General features: G+C 43.8%; 1 protein-coding gene across 3 annotated transcripts in view; it reads left to right on the forward strand.

Moving 5' to 3' along the window:
- The first annotated feature begins 6,737 nt into the window (after positions 1 to 6,737).
- Positions 6,738 to 12,305, forward strand: part of LOC137380210 (uncharacterized) — a 48,058-nt gene continuing 42,490 nt past the window's right edge. For all 3 annotated transcript variants that reach the window (XM_068052013.1, XM_068052012.1, XM_068052014.1), the window contains exon 1: positions 6,738 to 7,301. The gene's annotated coding sequence lies outside the window, so the exon portion shown is untranslated. The remainder of the gene's footprint in view (positions 7,302 to 12,305) is intronic.

The raw sequence follows: 12,305 nt of genomic DNA on the forward strand, positions 1-12,305 counted from the left end.
CAGTGGCGAGCTCGCTGTACAATGTGTCTTTGGGGATCCTGCCATCTTCCATGCGGCTCACATGGCCAAGCCATCGCAAGCGCCGCTGACTCAGTAGTGTGTATAAGCTGGGGATGTTGGCTGCCTCGAGGACTTCTGTGTTGGAGATACGGTCCTGCCACCTGATGTCAAGTATTCTCCGGAGGCAGCGAAGATGAAATGAATTGAGACGTCGCTCTTGGCTGACATACGTTGTCCAGGCCTCGCTGCCATAGAGCAAGGTACTGAGGACACAGGCCTGATACACTCGGACTTTTGCTTCACATTCACAGCTGTTGTTAACACTATAGCTTGGTCTGCTATACTCTCAGTCAGAGTCTTTTCCTCTGCACTAACTTTGCATACCCCAACAAGTCCTATGGATTTACCCCGCAATTTCCAGCACTCTGAACGAAGATGACCTGTTTTGTTGCAATGATAACACTTTGGTTTGCGAACCTCATTTCTACCCTCAGCACCTTCCTTTCAGACCTGTGGAGGTGATCCTGGGGCATTCCCAGCTGTTCCTTCTTGTCCCCGGCTACTTGCCTTCCTTTCACTCTTCCACTTTCTATCCTTCTCGGGTCTATGGGGGTGATGGACAAAATAGGTTGGCTTATTCACAAGCTCAAAATCATCAGCAACCTTTGCTGCTTGCCTAGCTTTCAAAACTTTCAGGTTATTTATATGAGTTCTCACTACTGAAGGAATGGAGTTTTTAAACTCTTCTAAGAGAATCAATTCTCGAATGTTCTCATATCGGGTTTCTATCTTTAATGCCCGTATCCAACAGTCAAAATTCATTTGCTTCACCCTCTCAAATTCTAAATATGTCTGCCCAGTCAATCTCCGTAAATTCCTAAACTTCTGACGGTAAGCTTCAGGGACTAACTCATATGCAGCGAGAATAGCCTTTTTTGCCATCTCATAATCTGCAGAAGCCTCTTCAGAAAGCATGGCATAAGGTTCATGAGCTCTGCCTACCAGCCTGCCCTGCAATGTCCAGCTTTCTTTCAGCCATTTCATCTGTTTGGCTTTTTTTTCAAAAGATATGAAAAATGCCTCTACGTCCCTTTCCTCGAACTTAGGAAGAGCTTGTATAAATTTAAACAACTTCTCACGGGGTCCTGACCTAAACTCAGATTCTTCCTGACCCGAATTTTCCCTGGATTCAAGACTACCCTTTTGTCTTTGTTCCATCTCTTTTAGACCAAATTCCCTCTCTTCTCTTTCACTCTTCTCTGAAGTTCAGATTTTCTGAATTCATTTTCCTGCTGAAGCTCTAGTTTTTTTCATTTCTAACTGAATCCTAGCCAATTCCACTGCATCACTCTCGGACCTATTACCTTCATATCTCTTGTATTCCCTTTCTTGTTCCTCATATTGCCCTTCATCTGTATTACCCTCATCATCATCTTCTTCTACTAATTCCAGATGTTCGGCTACTAATCCAATTATCCCTGCTTATTTGGCACCTGCTTTCAATTCCAACCGCAATTTCGCTGCCAATTCTTTTAATTTGTTCTTAGTTAAAGTTTTCAAGTCACACATAGAAACATTCTGCTTTCCCAAAAACTCTGCTACAACCACTAATGCCATTACAATGATATAGACTGTACCTTACTATACAAGAGGCCTGATTCTTTTAATTTCTTTGTAATTGGTGTCAGATTTACACCTCAACAATCAAGTTTCCAACTGATAAGATCCCAGACTCGGGAGCAATTAATCTGATGCCAAAGGCAAGACCCCAATTTAAATATGTTATCCCAGAGGCAAGGAATTACTATAATTCCAAATGCAAGCACTCCAGATTAGTCTGATTCTGATCCCAGATGCGAGCCACTGAATTAAATATGATTCAACTGCAAGTGAGGTCCCAATTAAGATATGATTCAAATCCAGAAACCCAATTAATATGTGATTCAAATCCCGGACGAGCCCCCAATAAATGATACGACCGACCATTCCTGTCCAAAGGCCCCAATCAAAATATACAATTCAGATTGTGGTGGGAGAAACGCACTGATAATTCAATCCCATCCCTCCACAGATCAGCTAACATATCATTTTAAAAACTTTCCAAATTAAAGAAAGACCCACCAAATTGTATTATCTATTAACCCCCCGAATGAGGCTAACCAAACCAGGTGTCTTTAAATCAACAAATTAACTCTTTAATTAAAAGAACTAAATTCTTAAACACTATGAAGATATAAACATTTAAAAATAGAAAACATTGGAGTCCTTGCAAATTTACAGTCCAATGTTGTTCGAAGTTCCCCTCAGAACGTTGTTCAAAGTCTCCCGCAGAATGTTGTTCGAAGTCCAGCGAATTTCAACAATTAACAACTTGCAAACACTTTCAACAGAATCAATCTGACTTTAGAGTTTTTGAGGGATAAAAGATTGTCACAGTCTAACTTCCCTTTCTCCAATTTAAATTACCAGAGATCTCTGTCTTTGCTTGATGTTTTTAGAATTTTGAGAGAGAATAATAATCAGACTAAAATCCTCTTCCTTCATTTTAAATGGTAGAGAGCTTTTTTTTCAGGTGTGCTCATCCCAGCTGTGTCCTCTGTATCTGTGTCTGTGTGTTCAAACTGTCTTACTAACTGCTAGTTCAAACTTCTTTGGCCCCCTCATCTTGAGACACAATGGGTAAACGCCCAGAGGTGGTCAGTGGTTTGTGGAGCAGCGCCTGGAGTGGCTATAAAGGCCAATTCTAGAGTGACAGACTCTTCCACAGGCGCTGCAGATAAAATTGGTTGTCGGGGCTGTTACACAGTTGGCTCTCTCCTTGTGCTTCTGTCTTTTTTCTTTTTTTTTCAAACTAAATTGTAACTAAATTGCATCAGGTTCACTCCCATTGGCTGTTTCCATGGTATCGAGAATGCACCCTTTGAATCGCAGTCTCCAAATGGCCGTTTCTAAGGCAACGAAAATGCACCTTCCTATAACTCCTAAGGCTTCCCGGCTCTTAAAGCAATACTGATCCCTTGCAAGTCTTAAAGGCAAACCGCATATTCCAAAAAAAAACTGCAGGACCGTGACAATTTGTAGTCGCTTTTTGAACTGAGCAACTGATATATTTTGGATGAAAATATGACTGTTTCGGCATATTCATGTGCCAGTACCCTGCAATCTATATCATTAAAAAAATATGAAAATCGATCTTGGATATTGGGAGTAAAATTTAACTTTGGGGTGTCAAACACATGGCAGTGGATCAGCTGCTCACTATATATCCTGCCCATTTCTGCTTTCAGTTTAATGTCTCATCTAAAGGTGGCACCTTTATTATGCGGCACTTCCTCAGCACTGCATTGAGGGGCTGAATTTTATTAGCCTTTGAACTCAGCAGTCTTCCGACACGGAAGTGCCGCCGCCGAGCCCCCGCAATATTAAATGCGGGGGCTCATTTAAATAAGAGGAGGCGGAGCGGCCGCCCCCGATGATGTAGAAGGGGTGTCCATCACGTCCCCGGCAATGGCGTCCGGTGCCAACGCGCAGGCGCCGGCACATTTTTAAAGGGCTTCAAGCCCTTCAGTAACATTTTAATATTTAAAGGTCCCGGTCTCTGGGAAATAAACATAACATTTTATTTCAACTCTAAATCCCATCTCCCACCCCCCCCAATGGGTAATTTATATATAAGTTGCCCTCTCTCCCCATAGTAAAATTTGATTGATATCCTGAACTTCCCCCCCCCCCGATATATGTTCCCTTTGACCCTCAACCGCTTCCCACTATCCCCACAGTCAATAAAACATGTTTTACCTGCTCCCCCACCCCTCCCACCCTGAAAATGTAATTCCTCCCCCCTCCCCACCAGGTTCTCGCCTCGGAACCCTGTACGGAGTTCCGAAGGCGCGCGAGTTGCGAGCGGTGGCCATAAAAGTGGTGTGGGACGGCCGCCGCCAGCAGGTAAATTCATTTCCATCTAATTTTTGTTAATTTAAATATTTAGATGAAGACCCCACTGCCAAGCGGTGGGGGGGGGGGGGGCCCCCACCGAGGTCCTCCCGCCGCCGGTAAAATGTGGTGGGCCCTTCTCGACATCGGGGGTCAAGGCGGGCTTCTCGCCGCAGAATTTTATGGGCCCCTGCCGCGACTCATGGCGTCGAGGGGCTGGTAAACTTCAGCTCGAGGTGTCAGCTTAGGTTATGTGCTCAAGTCCAATGGGGGACTTGAACCCTCAATCTTCTAATTTAGGTGCATGAATGCTACCAATTGAGACAAGTTAACACTTGTTAGAAATAAAAACAGCAAATGTTGGAAATGTTCAACTGGTCAAGTAGCATGTTTAAGAGAGAAAAAGAGTTAATGTTTGAGGTTTATAACCTATCGTCAGAACTCATTTATTAGATATGTTTATAGCGTGTTTTTATTACTTTACAGATAGGCCTTGTATTTTATACTGAAGATACTCCCGTTCTCCATTCAGCTTAATTCTTTGGGATTATCATTTCCATATGTAGCTAAAGTTTTCAGTTTGTTATCTTGCATTACTTTATTACATTGAGGTAATGCAATGTTTTGTGTTGCCCATCTGGAAATCATTTAGGAATTGAAACCCAGAGGGTGACGCTACATCTTATTTACACAGGTATGGCCAGGGGCTCAATTCTAAGTCTAGTCTATTCATGGGTTCCTGTGAACACAAAGCATTAAAGATCAAACATAAAAAATGTTTACAACCGAGAGAACAAAATGTGCTTGGGTATATTTTCTTGAGATAGTAAAATGATGTTTGTACATCATACTGACACAAGTAAAGAAAAAAATAGAGGAAATGATAATTTTAGGATATTAGCATCATTGCGATAGGGAGGAGATGGCGTAGTAACCATATAGAGCAACAGCTCATCTATTCCAATCTGTTAATTTCTCTCTTTTTTGGTTTTAAATATAAATATATGAAAAAGTAAAATGGATAAAATAATGAACAAGGTCTGGAATTCCACAAAACCAATTACACTGGTTTTGTGCCCCTGACTGGTGCCTGCCAATGCTCTGCAACACTGATCCCACCAGCATTTAAATCACGATGGTCTGTGGCACAGATTTTCTGTAAAATACAAATACTGTTCTGGGGGCTGCTTGGAATAAGAACACATAATTTCAATCCCTCCTGGGTGAGATTGGGCAAAGGAGAGAGAAAGAGAGACTGTTAGCTCTCTATGGGGGAGAAGCTTTAAAAAAGTGTGTCTTATGTGGAAAGAGGTAGTAGTGGGCCACCTCTCTCATTGCTGCAACTGCAGAACAGTGCTGTAAGAAGTTCAATGACCTGACAAAAGCAGCCAAGGTAACACACTGACCAGTCTCCCTTTCCTCCTATGGCAACCTAAACACAAACATGCCCCTCATCCTCAAAGATTAATTGCTACACAAATAATCCTTCATACCGCATTCCAGTTAAGAAGAGCATTAATGGGATCTTACAGAATGTGTCCCCATCTCCGCAAACAGTAATCATTTACACTCAGAACCTCGAAACCTATTTCTTTACGTTAACAGGGTGAAAACAGCAGATCGCTTCCATCAGCTGTCCAATGTCACTTGTGAGACATTTCTTAATTGGTAAACTTCACCTATTTCATTTAATCTTGTTGCAGAAGAAATTTAGTTTGTGTCTGCAAGGGGCATCCATCACTGAAATTAAAGACCTTAGTCACTGTGAGGAGGCCATGGAGTTGCTGAGGAGGTACAAAGCTCTAATCATGAGAGATGCAAGGCTGCTGGTGCCAGTTTAATGGGACAGAAAACCAGCAGAAATGTCTTCACCCTCAATTTCCAGGACACAAAAGAAAATGCCTACAATTTAGCCTCAGAAAATCCTGAATTTCTGGGAGAAGGTAGCCTTCTCTGTTTTGCAGTTTTTTTTTCAAATCCTGATGGATAATTATGCTTGCCTTCCTCCATCTTCACCTCTTGTCTTCTGAAGACATTGACTCACCTGACCCATAGAGGCTGACTTTAATGTTCTAAAATTGGCATTAACAGAGAGGGGGGAAAGGGCCTCAGATAGCGGTCAGTCCGGTGATGCTGATGCTCTGGCCACTGTCATTTTGGAAGGAGTTGTCCCACATTGAGTTCAGAAAGGGTCTACTGCTGGCCACTCGACCAACGGCCACAACATTTTTAAACACTCACATTTTTCTTATTCCTCCATGCTACACAAAGATATTACTGGTCGCTGCTGGCTTAGGCGCACACGCTCGCCCCAGGGCCTTGCACCACAGCACCCCCAACCATGCTAAAAGACCTACCTCCAGCTGCTGCCACCATCCTCTCTGGCTGACATTCTTGTAGCCCGAAGCTGGTCAAACGAAAGTAAATATTTACCCAATAGTTTATTTGTACTGGCGCACCTCAGGTTCCTTGACTCTGTGGCCATTCGACACATGTGAGCTTAGACAGTGGGTATTAGCAGGCTATTTGACTGGGAGGGACATCACAGACGAGCCTGATTTTGTTTTCATTTGACATATCTTTTCATTCTTTAATTGCTTTTCTTTTTTTTCTCACACACCCACCCAGTATACACCCCACCCCCACACATACACTAAATCCAGTAAAGGGAAGCTATGTTGCAACCTGAAGCAGGAACCGTGGTTGAATTTCCCATTCCTCAGACCCAAGAGTTGCAGTTAAATTACATTTACCAGGCTGATCAAGCCACAGGTCCTGGACCTTCCCGATGTGCTGGGATGAGTAGCGAATCGATACTGAGCCAGAGCGGTTTAATTTTTGTTTTAATTTGCCTTTTGCCCAGATTGGAAAGTGTTCGCACCACAAGTTACCGAGGAGGGAACATTTACACACTGAAGTGCTGTGACTGAAACATTTATAATACTCGGCGCTCAGCCAAACACACTTGCGGAACCATTCTAACAGATTTTGCCATTCTAAAAGCCCGTTTATTAATCAGAAGTGTTTGATTTGTCTATTTTGAATACATTTGATTAGAAGCTGAGTTTTTATTGTTTTTACCTATCACGGCAGCGGTGGTTCAAAAGTTAAATGGCGAATGCAAGTGAAGCTGATTTGCATAAAGTAACCAGTTGTGGAAATACTCCAACCCACTGTAAATACGCAGCAAAAGACCATTTAATTTGGGTGGAGTGTGCAAGGTTCCTGCTTGAAGTCTCTCTCTCTCCTTTGTTTTCTGATGTTTGTACCTGTAACTGCGAGTTTACGGATCGCATGGCAATGACAAAACAGCATTTCTACTGAGGATTGAATTGCCGAACGACTTATATACAGCACAGAGCAGACAGGTAGGGACTGGTTCTGGAGGTTGACGATGTCTTTGTAAAGAGCGGGTGTCTTCAAGGGATTGCAGGGGCTCTGACCCTAATTTTTAATTCCTCTCTGGCCACGGGGGAGGTGCCAGAGGACTGGAGAACAGCTAATGTGGTCCCACTATTGAAGAAAGGTTGTAGAGATAAGTCAAGGAACTATAGACCAGTGAGTCTGACGTCAGTGGTAGGGAAACTATTGGAGAAAATTCTGAAGGAGAGAATCTATCACCACTTGGAGAGGCAAAATTTGATTAGGAATAGTCAGCATGGCTTTGTCAGAGGGAGGTAATGCCTAACAAATTTGATTGAATTTTTTGAGCATGTGACCAGGTGTGTAGATGAGGGTAGTGCAGTTGATGTAGTTTACATGGATTTCAGCAAAGCCTTTGACAAGATCCCACATGGGAGACTTATCAAGAAAACAAATGCACATGGGATACAAGGTAACTTGATAAGGTGGATTCAAAATTGGCTTAGCTGTAGGAGACAGCGAGTGATGACAGACGGCTGTTTTAGTGACTGGAAGCCAGTGTCCAGTGGCGTACCACAGGGATCTGTGTCCCCTATTGTTTGTCATTTATATAAACAACATAGATGACTATGTGGGGGTGGGGGGAGAATCAGTAAGTTCGCGGATGACACAAAGATTGGCCGAGTGGTTAACAGTGAGGTTGAGTGTCTTAGGTTACAGGAAGATATAGACAGGATGGTCAAATGGGCAGAAAAGTGGCAGATGGAATTTAACGCTGAAAAGTGTGAGGTGATACACTTTGGAAGGAGTAATGTGACACTGGGAAGTTCCGTGGAACAAAGGGACCTTGGTGTGTTTGTCCATAGATCTCTGAAGGCAGAAGGGCAAGTTAATAAGGTGGTGAAAAAGACATATGGGACTCTTGCCTTTATCAAACGAGGCATAGATTACAAAAGCAGGGAGGTCATGTTGGAGTTGTACAGAACTTTGGTAAGGCCACAGCTGGAGTACTGTGTGCAATTCTGATTGCCACATTATAGGAAGGATGTGATTGCATTGGAGGGGGTGCAGAGGCGATTCACCAGGATGTTGCCTGGGATGGAACATTTAAGCTATGACGAGAGGTTGGATAGGCTTGGGTTGCTTTCACTGGAGCAGAGAAGACTGAGGGGTGACCTGATCGAGGTGTACAAGATTATGAGGGGCATGGACAGGGTGGATAGGGAGAAGCTGTTCCCCTTAGTTGAAGGGTCAGTTACGAGGGGTCACAAGTTTAAGGTGAAGGGCGGGAGGTTTAAGGGGGATTTGAGGAAGAACGTTATTATCCAGAGGGTGGTGATGGTCTGGAATGCCCTGCCTGGGAGGGTGGTAGAGGCGGGTTGCCTCACATCCTTTAAAAAGTACCTGGATGAGCACTTGGCACGTCGTAACATTCAAGGCTATGGGCCAAGTGCTGGCAAATGGGATTAGGTAGACAGGTCAGGTGTTTTAATGCATCGGTGCAGACTCGATGTGTTGAAGGGCCTCTTCTGCACTGTATTATTCTGTGATTCTGTGATTTCAGGCCACCGTTGAAAATGTTGGCCTTGTACAGTTACACCGTGGGTTATTGCAAACAGAAGGGAAATCTCATAATCTATAAAATCATAAGCGGTTAATGAGGTACATTGTGTATCTCCCTCTTCACCATCTATTTGATTTGTTTTGTGTTTGTATTGTATTTATTGAAAGCTTTGTTATGACATCTATACTTCATTTCCTAAAATGAGAAACCTGGAGGAAAGGCAACATTGTACAGGACACAACCAACATTCAAAAGAGTTGGAGATATGAGGAAAATCCAAGAAGTACTGAAAACTAATGATAAGATTAAGTTTTCTTTTTTAATAAAACCTAGAGATTGTTGGAGAAAGAATTAACTGAAGGAGATGAAGATTGTACAGTTCTGAGGTCTTGGGAAAGAATGAGTGGGCATAACAAAGGTTACTCTTGATTTCAACAATGAGGATGTAGGGAGTAGGAAGAGTCACTTTGGGAGCCACATGGCTGGAAAGTTCAGAGAATAGGCAACCTAACTTCTTGGTGCTAGATTCAGTAATGTAGAAAATGTGGGACTTCCATTTGAGATCTAAGAGGATAATACTGGCAAGGATGTCAATAGAAGAAGGATTAAGACTGCAGCCATTAGGCAAGAAATAAATGTGTGAAACCCATCAAAGCTAAGTACAGTTGCAAGGTTGATTAACCCTGTGGAGTGATTATCGGTTGGTTGCATTCAACCATCTTTCATGATGGATCACTCTTTTTTCCGTCAGTCTATTCTCTGTCATATCCTCATCATCCTAATTTTCATAATGCATTCCCATCTGGAAATCTAACTTTTTAACCTCAAAATTTTCAAATCTTCAGACACACTTCAAAAGCAGAACCTTTCAGTTATAAAAACAGAAAATACTGGAAATACTCAGCAGGAATGACAGCATCTGTGGAGAGAGAAACAGGTCAATGTAACAGGTTGATGACCTTTCATCTGAACTAGGAAAGGTTAGAAATGTAATAGGTTTTAAGTAAGTCAAATACGGGAGGGTCAAAAAAGAACAAAAGGGAAGGTCTGTGACAGGGCGGAAGGCGGGAGACATTAAATAACAAGAGTTGTTGAGGCAGGGCCAAAGGGAGTAATAATGGGACAAGTAAAGAGACAAAAGCTTTGTCCAGAGGAGGTGTGAATGGCAGAATAATGAACAGCTGCCATCTGAAAGCAAAAACAAGAGAAAAACAAGATTAAGACCAAAACATGCAAAGATTAGAAAGTGAAGTGGCATTATGGTCTGAAATTGTTGAACTCAATCTTGAGTCCAGAAGCGCTTAATCGAAAGATGAGGTGCTGTTCCTCCAGCTTGTGTTGAGCTTCTTTGGAAAACTGCAGTAGGCCAAGGACAGTGATGTCACCATGAGAGCAGGATGGGGAATTAAATGGCAGCCACTGGAAGCTCAGGGTCATGCTTGTGGACTGAATGGAGGTGTTCCGCAAAGCAGTCACCCAATCTGTATTTGGTTCCCCCAATATAGAGCGACCACATTGTGAGTAGCAAACACAGTATTCTAAATTGAAAGAAGTACGTGTAAATTGCTGTTTCGCCTGGAAGGAGTGTTTGGGGTCTTGGACAGTGAGGAGAGAGGAGATGAAAATGCAGGTGTTGCATCTCCTGTGCTTGCATGGAAATGTGCTGTGGGAAGGGGACAGGCTGTTGGGGGTGATAGAGCAGTGGACCAGGGTGTCGCGGAGCGAATGGCCCATTCAGAATGCTGAAAGGGGAGGGGAAGATGTGTTTCTTGGTGGCATCACACTGGAGATGGTGGAAATGACGGAGGATGATCTGTTGAATACGGAGGCTGCTGGGGTGGAAGGTGAGCACAAGGGGAACTCTATCATGGCTCTGGGAGGGAGGGGAGGTGGATGAGAGCAGAGGTACGGGAAATGGGTCGGACACAGTTGAGGGCTCTGTCAACCATGGTGGAGGGAATCCTCGGTTAAGGAGAAAGGAAGACATATCAGAAGCAGCGTTATGGAAGGTTGCATCATCAGAACAGATGCGACGGAGTAACTGAGAGAATGGAATGGGATCCTTACAGGAAGCAGGGTGTGAGGAGGTGTGGTCGAGGTAGCTGTGGGAGTCAGGAGTCAGTAGACTTAAATGATATTTGTTGATGGCCTATCCCCAGAAATGGAGACAGGGAAGTCGAGGAAGGGAAGCGTCGAAGGTGGACCATATGAAGGTGCGAGAGAGTGGAAATTGGAAACAATGTTGATGAAGTTTTCCAGTTCCGGGAGAGAGCAGGAAACGGTACCGATACAGTCATCAATGTAGTGAAAAAAGAGTTGAGGGAGCGGGCCCAGTTAGGACTGGAACAAGGAATGCTCCACTTATGCCTGCCTTTTTGTGGGATAGCTCGGACCCATGCAGGTATCCATAGTTTAGATTTTTTTTTTAGATTAGATTAGAGATACAGCACTGAAACAGGCCCTTTGGCCCACCGAGTCTGTGCCGAACATCAACCACCCATTTATACTAATCCTACACTAATCCCATATTCCAACCAAACATCCCCACCTGTCCCTATATTTCCCTACCACCTACCTATACTAGTGACAATTTATAATGGCCAATTTACCTATCAACCTGCAAGTCTTTTGGCTTGTGGGAGGAAACCGGAGCACCCGGAGAAAACCCACGCAGACACAGGGAGAACTTGCAAACTCCACACAGGCAGTACCCGGAATCGAACCCGGGTCCCTGGAGCTGTGAGGCTGCGGTGCTAACCACTGCGCCACTGTGCCTTTTATTTGGAGAAAGTGAGTTGAGTTAAAGGAAAAGTTATTAAATGTGTGAACAAGTTCAGCCAGGTGGAGGAGGGTGGTGGTGGCTGGGGATTGGTTGCGCCTCCGTTCAAGGAAGAAGCGGCGAGCCCTTAGACCGTCCTGGTTGTGGAAGGAGGTGTAGAGCGATTGGACACCCATGGTGAAGCGGAGACAGTTAGGGCCAGGAAATTGGGAATTGTTAAAGTGACGGAGGGCATCAGGAGAGTCGCAGATGTAGGTGGGGAGAGACTGGACAAGGGGAGAAAAAATGGAGTTGAGATAGGAAGAAATCAGTTCAGTGGGCAGGAATAGGCTGAACCTTTCAGTTGTGTTGCTTTTAAAGAACATTATTATGATGAATTAGAATTAGAATTAGAATTAGAATATTACAGCGCAGTACAGGCCCTTCGGCCCTCGATGTTGCGCCGATCATCTGACCTACACTATTCCATTTACATCCATATGTCTATCCAATGACCACTTAAATGCCCTTAAAGTTGGCGAGTCTACTACTGTTGCAGGCAGGGCGTTCCGCCCCTACTACTCTCTGCGTAAAGAAACTACCTCTGACATCTGTCCTATATCTTTCACCCCTCAACTTAAAGCTATGTCCCCTCGTGTTTGCCATCCTCATCCGAGGAAAAAGACT

This window comes from Heterodontus francisci, chromosome 19 (assembly GCF_036365525.1).
Source record: "Heterodontus francisci isolate sHetFra1 chromosome 19, sHetFra1.hap1, whole genome shotgun sequence".
Taxonomy (NCBI): domain Eukaryota; kingdom Metazoa; phylum Chordata; class Chondrichthyes; order Heterodontiformes; family Heterodontidae; genus Heterodontus; species Heterodontus francisci.